Source organism: Ixodes scapularis, unplaced genomic scaffold (assembly GCF_016920785.2).
Source record: "Ixodes scapularis isolate PalLabHiFi unplaced genomic scaffold, ASM1692078v2 PGA_scaffold5__190_contigs__length_132052651, whole genome shotgun sequence".
Lineage (NCBI taxonomy): Eukaryota > Metazoa > Arthropoda > Arachnida > Ixodida > Ixodidae > Ixodes > Ixodes scapularis.
Genome location: NW_024609880.1, coordinates 103,988,506 through 103,999,097, shown reverse-complemented (window position 1 = coordinate 103,999,097; position 10,592 = coordinate 103,988,506). Strand labels below are relative to the sequence as shown.

At 44.2% G+C, this 10,592-nt stretch overlaps 1 pseudogene; it reads right to left on the bottom strand.

The window, feature by feature from the left end:
- Positions 1 to 2,593: 2,593 nt before the first annotated feature.
- Positions 2,594 to 3,403, bottom strand: LOC115330767 (annotated as a pseudogene).
- Between the last annotated feature and the right edge of the window lie 7,189 nt (positions 3,404 to 10,592).

The window sequence follows — 10,592 nt, the reverse complement described above, 5'->3', positions numbered from 1 at the left end:
CCACACAAAATACAGCAGTATATAAGCTGGTGGTGTCGACTAGATGTGTGTATAGAAATGTAGAGGGTCAATATGTGATGTTGTATCTTGTGCTGTTTCTGAATGCGTTGATGTAAAAAATGCTGTGATGTCTGTATGTCGTGTATGGGTCAAGTGTGGCGTGGGATATGTACATACGGTATTGCCTGGCGAGGCGCTCCGAGCACGACATGCTGGTTTCTTTTTTTCTTTAGTTTGAGCGCTGTCCGTTAGGTGGCGCGTGTCGCCGCCCAATTCAAGGAGTCGCGCGTTTATGTGTCTACTTATTTGAGTGAAAAGCATGGAGGCGTTGCGTTCCATGGCTCCACGTAGCAGCCACTAAGGGTTCGGTCCTCGGCCTCTCGTCAAAATGGGATCAGTCCCATAGCCAGTTGAATGGGTGTTCCGTGCGGTGAATAGCGTCAAGTGCGTGCACAGACGCGGTGAGGATTACCAGGGACTTGAAAGTGGATAACGAATGCTAACAGGTGAGCAGGAGCGTTGAACAATCGGAACCGACGCCGCTTAAATCGGTGATGCTTCGCCTCGCCGCTGTCAACCGAAAACGCCGGATCACTTGCGGCAAGCACAGCAAGCAGATGCTCTGTTCAATAAAGACATCATTCCATTTGTCGGTATTTTGTTTCCTTCTTTGAATGTTTTCTGGCCGCGAAGTAAATGCAGCCGGCCTCGCGAAAGCAATCGCGAACAAACCCCTCGAATGCGCCCCCCCCCCCCCCCCCCCCGCCTATCTCACATCGTCGCCCCTACTCGTATTAGGTGCGGTGCCGGTGCTTCGAGGCGCGTTTCGGAGTGCTTTGTGCGCACGGAAGACAGCGAACGGGCGTACGCACTTGAGAATCGTATTTTAGCAAAAAGCAGTCCAGCTCGCTAGGCCTTACTCGTATTGCTCCACTGTCGCTTGCAAGCCGCCATGTTGCTTTTGGGGGTGCTCACTGTGATTTCCTGCTGATTGCGTGCCGTGTGACTGCCCATGGGGTTGTTAGTATAACGAAGGGGGGGTAGCGATATCTGTGACGGCGTCTGACTACCCCAAGTGTAGTACCCTACGACAACCCTTTTGTTGAGAGTGTGGTTCTCCTACGGGCTGCGAGTAGGTACCGTATGCAGGATCGTTTTTGTTTATTTCTGTGTGTGTGCGTGAGGGAGCTAGTTTGAACGAAGGACTTACAAAGTTACATTCTGCTCCCTCAAACTTCGCCATGAATAGCCTTTGTGACGCACTGGGGCTTCCCACTCCCAGTCCCAGCTAAAAAAAAAAAAGCACAAAAAAACGGTCATTTTACAGAAACTGTACATACAAGGGGTTGACCTCGTTTCCTGCAGCTCCGCAAAAGTTTTTTTTTTTCCGTTCTAAAAAAGAAGCAAATTTTATTTTTGTCAATTTAGATTAAAAAAAGCGGGTCAAGCGAATGATGCTACCCCCTACCACGTATACTTTTTTTTAAGTTGCATGGTCAAACAGTTTCAGTAAAAGCCTGGTTATTTGAAAATGGTATCCCAGTAGCTTGGTCTGACAACTGCATAATGTGCAGAAGGCAGGAAATGGTTGATCACATTTTGCTAAAGTCGGTTACAAGTCAAGAAGGTAGGAGAAGCTCCTCCCACAAGCGTGATGCGCCCGTTTCAAATCACTCCGCAGTCGAAAGAAGAGTTCACTGGAAACGCTCCTTGTTCCGCTTTAATGGACTCCAACTTGTCTCCGATCCCACTTTTTAAAAAAGCCACCTTTGCATTCATCGGAGAGGGAACCGAGCCCCTGAAAGCAGCCTTTGTGTCCATCGGGGGGGAAGCTAATCCCCGAAAGTCGTATTTGTTTCCGTCGGTGGGGGAGAACTCTAATTTCCCTCTCGTGGCTTCCACAATGCTAAGTCAAAGTCGAAAGAGAAAGCAAATATGTACAGAAAGGCAAGACCCTCCTCGCGCGTTGCCCGCGACGTCACGGAAACGGTGGGACGCTATTAGATGCGGAGGTGGCGGAGGGATATCTGATTTCCTTTGAGGGGCATTTGCCGCTACCTTCTTAACCTGTAACTGACTATAGACTGTTGGGACGCGGTCTTCCTTTGGGACGTAACGCAAGGGACCCTCAGAAAAGACTTCCCATTAACGCCCCATGCCATACGTTTTCGAGCGGTGGAAGGGAAAAATTACGTTCGCTGCGACATGATCCTACTGTTAGGCAGGGTTGTAAAAGTTACTTCAAAAATGTACCTAAGATACAGTTACAGTTACTCATACGAAAATGTACCTAGGTGCGTATCTAGCTACTCGCTTAAAAATGTACCTAGGTACAGGTACAGTTACTTCAAAGGTACTTTTTATTTTCACGTCAAGTATTTTTCTCGAATTTGTCAGATTATTATTGGAAGTAAATCCTTTGTATACTGGGTTGTACACCAAAACAAGTTTGATAAACGTGCTTTATTGGTGTCAATGGGAGAAATAAGGCAAAACGCTCTCACCAGAGCATTCGAAGACTGTATTTTCACTTGAGTGCTCGATTTGACCTCAGAATCAGGACTTCTTCGAAATGTTTATCCGACATCTTCGATCGCAGTTTGGTAGCAATTGTTCCTCCTATGCTAAAAACGCGCTCTAGCGCCGCACTGCTTGGAAGCCCCGTGTTGAATTTTAAGAACACGCTTTTCAGCAGCGGCATGTGCTTGAGACATTCCAGACTTCTCGTCGGAGCAAGTTCGGTGTGCTGTACAAACTGCTGCTCCCGTGAAGCATATGAGGACATTGTTTCAAAGTTAAAGAAGTGCTCACAGTCTTCTTCATCCTCACCACTTTGTTCGCCTGACGACGCTTTTTCTATAGTTGATGTTCGCATAAGTACGTTCTTTAGATAATCCCAGGCCCGCTTCTGTTCCACTTCGTTGTCTATCCATGCAACCTTAAATTTTGGATGGCATACGGCAGATATTATCAAATGTTTTTCCTCCTCCATACCTGCAAACCTCTTATTGATCCCCGTGATTAAGCTCTCGACCACCGGGCGGCAGTACCTCAAGTTCTCCGTCAGCAACGCGGACATTGTTTAGTGAAGTGAAGCCACTGTAGGCAGGAGATATGCCATTAACATGCTGTTTTTGCACTGGAGAAGAGTTATAGCTTGTGCGCGAGGTGTAAACACCTGAACATACTCATCAATAAAATCAATGTCTGATTTCGTGAATCGCGGAATTTTAAAATTCTCACAAACTTCCTTCAACTTTCCCTCACTGTGAACAAGCGTTCCGTGAAGCGATTTGAGGCAATCGTATGTAGAGTTCCACCGCGTGAGGACAGGCGTGGGCACATATCCTTCACAGCTTGAAGGGATGGCGTCAGCAACCACATTAGACCTCGCTTGCTTCATCCATAATGCCGAGAACTTGCTGAAAGGATCGGAGTTGAGTCCTCACGTGCCTTACTCTCACGCTCCAATTGGCTCGCCTAGGACACAGCTTCCACTGTTTACGACGTCCCGCTCAAACTCGCTTGTTGACGTGGCTTGCCCTTCAGCGCCAGCACTGGCATCGAAGCCATCGGCGGGCCCAGAAGACGTCGGCCGCATGGAGAAACAAAGAGTCGAGTGCAAACGAACCTAACCTTCGCCACGCAACGACGAGCGAAAGTCTTCAAGCTTTCACGTGTTTTCTTTCTTTTTTAGGAAGGAAGAGAATATTTTAACGCGAGCGCGTTTAGGAGCTCGTGTCACAGGAAATTCGTCGGGCGTCGGTGGCATGACGGGAAATTCCTGAATGGTCGATAGGGTCGTGACGTCACAGCCAAATGACTTCGCGCGGGAATTTCAAACAACCCACAACGCTCATGGGAAACGTGACGTCAGGCGTGGAATGAAGGTGGTTAAAGACATACATATTAATGGTCGCCGCACGCTTTAAATGATCCCACTTGATAAACTAATTCATTTTCCTTTAAGAAAAATTTTAAACATTTACGCAGGCTTGCACCCACGACCCTTCGGTTGCGAGCCAGACATGCTGCCGACTAGGCCACGGAGGGCTTGGGAATGGCACTGCGATCCTGCCGTCATTAGAGTGCCTCGATGTCTGTCTGTGTCAGGGTAAAGGCATTATCGCATCGAGTGTTGTTAGCGCGTGCCGAGCAAACACATAAATAAACCTTGCGGGGTAAAATGGCATCAAAGCACTGGCAAAAGCTCCTCGATCGCACCGGGAGTGTTGTATCATAAGAACTAGGTCGTTGTGTTTACTCAAGAGCATGAGAAGCGATTGAGAAGGCCATGCGAACGGGGCCCGATAACCCTATCCCGTTCAACTCTTAAAGGCGAAGGTTAATCGTCCTCCCAGTCTTTTTTTTTTTTTCACAAACATTTTCAGTTTTGTAAAGTGCGAAATTTGAGTTCGATTTATTGCGTGGAAACGCTACGTGAAGTTAAGTTGCTTGACGGCTGTAATTATAATTTATTTTCAGTTATATGTTATATTGTATTTTCTACGATTTTGACGAAGTGAATAGAAACGTACCTGTAAAAAGTAACTTCACTTAGTTACAAGTTACTGGAAAATGTACCTAAGATAGAGATACGGATACTGAGAAATGAAAGTACCTAGGTTTGTACCTCAGGTACAACAAAAGTACCTAGATACCGATTTACAGTTACTTGTATCTAGGTACTTTACAATCCTGCTGCTAGGCCTGCACAGCTTGTGGCCTGCCCCATGGCTGGGTTTCACGCGAATATCCACGTTCGCCCTGTGCATAAGTATATTATTGAGCACATGTGCTTTCTTAAAGATTTCTATAAGGACCAGCAACGTACACCTGAGTAGCTGCCACTTTTTGGGGTGTTTTTTACCCTCAAGGACTTGAGGCATGTTCGACATTAGCCAAGAGGGCTAGCGTTTTATACTGTTTCAGTGCGATTGTGTGTCACTGCCTTCTGTCATCGTCCAAATCTGAACAAAAAAAAAAATGAAAGCCGTTTACAACTCCCTGTAACGCCGAATTGGAGCTCAGCTCTTGAGGAGAAGGAGGGAAGGGTAGTGAGGAAAGTGTATACCCCTCCTTCTCCCCTCCTCCCTCGTGATCCTGTCGGTCACGTGACTTCGGAGGGTCACGTGACCTGGGGGGTCACGTGACCTTAAGGTTACGCCGACGGCGACGCCGACGCCCACGCCGCTCAAGCCGGAAACGGGCGCCTAAGAGCTGCGCTCTAAAAAGCCTTGAGCGTGGCAGAGTTGGCAACGAATGTGGCTGTCACAAAGAGGAATGGAGTTTGCGTCCTGCTCGTCCCGGGTTCTTATTTTATTAATTCTGTACTCTTTAAGATATAAACTGCACTAAGGTACCAGGTCGCGTTGGTGCTAATTGAACATAAAGAAAAAATAGCGCTTGGTGGTCTTCTGTGTTCGGTTCCTGTCCCTATCCTCGTCTTTTTGCGCCCTATTTTTTCATCATCATCTAAGGAATCTTTGCCCATTCACGGCTGTCATCGAGTGTTCTTGTTGAGAACATTCCTGAACGTGCCGCGTGTATGAAAGTAGCGTTTACGCGCTGCCTTGCGTCACTCACCTGCCGTCGCCGACGCGAGACGCGTGGCACCTTTCTCTTTAAGTTTGTTGGTGCAAGTTCAGCTCATTAAACATTTATTTTTCGTTCTAAATAAAACCAACTCGACCTAACTAACTCTAAATGAGCAAACAACTCGCCCGAACCTCTGTGTTAACAAGTTCTAAATTCATCGGCTTTTCTATTAGTGACAACATTGCACCAGGCACAAAGTGGATATAAATCAACGCGTAAAAATTATATCTCTGCAACACATAAGCTGAAAGTCCATCCTTAGGTACGTCTTGTATAGAACCTACGCTCATAATAACATATGTTTCATGCTTACACTCAATAAAATACAGTAATATTTGCAGGTACCTAAGTATATAGCACTCCAAGTCAACAATAAGGAAGCTAGAAATGTGAGCGATGATTTTAGCAAAATTAATTAGACGTTCCGAAGTTCTTTTTTTCCATCGCTTTATCACCGCGAAATTCTAAGGGAGAATGTTGCTTTAAGCTTTTTCTTAAAATTTCAATTTTTGTTTTATTTGGCGCACAGCTTAATTTGGCGGGGGTGTGCACACTGCATAAAAGTTGAAGGTGAATACGCTAGAAATGGGGGGGGGGGGGGGGGGGTTGCAGCTAAGTGGACTTGAAGCGCCTGCCACAACTTTCTGGCTATGAAGGATTCATTTGTTCGTCTATGCTTCATGATTGATATTGCGTAGCTAAAGGAGCCAAATTTTCTCACTTTCAAAACTACTGACCCATAATGCGTCGCTGCTGATAGACAGGAGCATCAATGCCCCATATTGTTTTAGGTGCGACTTCGTAAAATGGCCGACGCTGATTTTTATTTATCATATCCCATGTGTGACAGGCAAACTTCCTTGTCATGTGGCGAACTTCCTAATAGCTTGAGCCTGATACAAGTAGTCTTGTCACACCAAGCGCTACAATCTTGCAACAAATGGACGTTTTCAATCACTTTGAAAGAATTCTTATATGCACAGCGATTGTTCATCTGAATTTGTATTCCCTAAACGTTTCGTGTGTTTTTCAAATGCCTATTTGCAAGACCATGTTTACTCATCGCACACGTTGTAATGCACATGTCACGATGTTATTATAAAAATTCAGGAACTACAGAAGTTTCCCCTGTCTTCTACCCAACCTCCAAAGTTTCTCGAATAATGTGGTTTATCACAAGATAATTGACAGTTTCCTTTTAACACACTTAAAAGCCAAAGCTTTTATTCATAGTTGTATTCTTACATTTATAAAGCATCTTTAAAGATATTTTTGCGTCGACAGCCTGCTCAATGAATGGTGGAATATATTTAAAAAAAAAAAAAGCACACATCAATCGTCTATTTGTTTTTTCGTTGCAAATCAATATAAGTCTTGAACTTCAATAATCAAAAACCACTCACTAGAATTAATTCCTTCAAATGGCGACTTTTGCCATTACGCCAGGGAACAGGCCTAAATATTTGCAACAAATAGTTCGAAATTTTGTATTGCAGAATATGAAGTGTTTGTTTTAATCGGCTGTAAATTGCAGAAAACTGTGAAGCGCTGTGTTGTCCGCGCAACAACAGCATGCCTAATATTTAAAAAAAAAATTGTGCTGGAGTTATTGATGTATTGACGTCATTCCAAAGTTTCTCTGAAGCATCAATGTAGTACACGATTTGAGGCAATGTTACGCAAAAGTCAGATTTACTATGTGACCGGTATTTTACCTTTTAGGATAGATGAACACTGAACGCTCATGGAAGGCTGTAATACTTCAATCCGTCAGATATTTATTTCGCAACCCAGTAACAATAGTTTAAAATATCGTAGCACTTACTTTGGTCATAAAAAAATTTTTGGAGTACAAAGCATTTGTTCGTCGGGTCCACAAACAGAACGGTTAATACGCCTGTGGAATGGGAAATGTTTAGTTAAACATTTGACAGATTTAAACATTAAAACATTTAAACAAACTTTTACCTGTGGAATGGCAAATGTTTAGTTAAACAGTGTTTTGTTTATATCACTCTAGTAATAAAACTACAAGTTGTGCTGCTTTAGCATTGTTTTGTATATATTCCTGAACTTCTCATTACCAGCACACAGCCCACTAACAGAAGTTACAGGGAACATGAAGTTCTATGGTATGGGGTATTGGTAAAAACACTTTTTTTTTAACTATGCAAATAATTATGCCACGCCAAAATATATTTCTATTTTTGTTTTTTATGTTTGTATTTATTACTCAAGACGTCTTTATGGTGTTTCAGTTTTAAAATATTTATGCTTCGTGTATGGCTCAATAAAATTATAAAACCTATTTCTTGCAAGGTTTGTTAGTTGATGTAATAAAGCTTTTTGGTGTTTGATATTTATTTACTATATCGATATTCACAACAACACAGACTATATCGATATTCACAACAGCGAGATAACACTGAAAATAAAAAGTGACGAATTTCGCGCTTATCTCTAATGAACTAATAAACCAGAATGTAATGCATATAGCGCAAAGTAAAAGGCCGCCATAGTCGCTGGTAAGCTTGCAATCTGCACAGCGGAACACAATTCGGTAACATTTCCATAAACATTGCATCGGGCCTGTAGCTAATTGCCTATAGAATATGACATGTTCATTATGTGGGCAAGGAATGACAATGAACATGACTCCGATATGACTTAAATTTGTTTTAAAACAGAATGCGTTTATGCGCTTTTTTCCATGAAAACTGTAACTCTCGCTGTTACATGTAGGTTAAACTTATGTAAAGCATACTGGGAAATGGAATATGTGAGTAAAGCACTAATATAAGAATACTCCAGACTGGGATTTAACTTGTGACCCAGTAATTCCCAGCCAGACAGTATACAGACTAATCTATGCAGAGTGAAAAGCATGCGCGTGGGGCAGTCAACAGGTGCTTTACAATATAAAAAATTACTGATCATGCTGGCGAAGAATGTGTTTATCGCCAACCACATACTTCCTGTGTGTTTTACGAATGGGGCTGATATGAGCCCCAGCATACATGTTATGAGTGTTTAGAGCTCAACACATTATTGGAGCCCCCCTCTGTTAGTTTCATCAAGCTAGTGTACATTTGTGTTGTTTGTGATATGTCATTCCCTTACAAAACTCCCGTTGTCACATTGAAGCGGATGTGAATGCGCAGGAAAGTAGGGTACACACGCCGAGCCTCTAGCTTGGTTCATTGGCGAGAACGTTGGCGAGATTCCTGGCCACCGTCCTCCTTTCCTTGTCAGGCGCATGTGCGGGTCGCGGGATGAGGTTCTTACAGGATGCGCCACCGTCTTTACAATGCCTCACAAGAGGAAGCAGTGAACTGAATGTCAGATAGCAACGCACGTGCACAAAACTCACTATGTCGCACGCACTAAATAATTTAATAAGAAACTTTTTATCAAGGAAAAGCGATTCCGAAACAGGCTTGGTACATAGTCCCCGACATATAAGCATGTTTCAGAATCTCTCAAACGAGTCTCGTGGCGTAAATATTGCGCTATCGTTTTTTATTTTTTTGTTTTTTTTTTCGTTGTTTTTTGGGCGAAAGTCATTTTGTCTTGTTCGTGTCTTATCTTGGCCCTTGAAACAAATTGCTTCTTGGGAGATCGGTGTACATTTTAGCTTCCATTAATTATGTTTCTACGAGATTTGTGAACATGCGACACTTACTTTCAGGAGAAATAATAATCCTGTTTTTATCCTTCTTTGTATAGGTAACTGATGATGAAACTCTGTAAAAAATTGAGGAGGTGAACGGCACATTCATCGCCTGCGAGTATGTAAACGCACATGTAAATATATAGATCATTCAAGCTATGGGTCGTCCACCTGTTCTGGCGAGTTACTACCACTTGTCAATGGTTGCTATCAGTGAAGAAAGGAATCAAGGGTTGCTCTCACGCAATATCAACCATGTCTATTTTCGAAATCTACTTGAATGGAACTGATATTCTTACTTCGCAAGTTCACATGGCAAACACAGAACACAGTGGAGCAGTGCCGGATGGGAGGAATGCTTGCGCACGCCTTTCAATCAAACACATTTCCGGTTCGCAAATTCCGCAAGTTATAAATACCGTTGTCGAAGTAGAGAAAAACGCTCCTCCAGAAGCACATACGCCTTGACACGAGCTTCCACGCTAAATTTAGCGGAGAAGCTCGCTTAACTTTCCCGAAGGGCTAGCATATCCACAAGCCGTCGACTCTTCACCGGAATCCAGACATGCGAAGGCACAGAGACGCAGCAAGGTCAATTGGACGCAGCACTTCGGTGTGCCATGACATAAGTTGAACCAGGCCGCCTGACCGAGAGACTTGCGTTTGACGAGTTTTACTTATTTTCTTTTTTCGACCGCGTGCTTTCGTAAGAAGCTTCACGGGTTCTCAAATGCAGCTACAACCGTTTACTTAAGATTGTTTTTTTTTTTACTTTTTTTATCAAATGATGACGACCGTGGAGAAACGTGTCTTTCAGCAGGCAGCCGCTCAACCTCTGTAACGCTTCGTCCGGCTCGCTTTACCCCCGCAGGGGGCACCTGTGAAAACAGGTGTTTGGAGAGTGGCGTCTACATGAAGCCCGAGCCATGCGGGTTCGCCCGCCCACGCCTGGCTGCGCGTGGCTTTCCCGTGTCCGGGGAAAAGGGCATCCTGGTGGTAGAGTCGAACTCGGGGTAGGTTTGGACTCTTCGGTGCCCCCTGGGGGAGGCAATAAACCACTTCGGCTCCCGCTTCTCGTAGACGGGAGTCCTGGTAAGGCCCGGCCAGGATGATTCAGTCTGAACTTCCACTTTTACCTTTCCTGTTTCTTTTACTTTTCTGTCATTTCTCTTACTTACTTTCACACCTCTTTCGCGGCAACGGCTAATCTTGGGTGGCGATGGACCTCTATCTTCACCCACACTTGGGTATAGTTTCCCGGCAGCACTGTTAGCGTAACGTCTCCAGCCAAGCCCTTCTTGATATGGTGCGTTATCTAACCCTT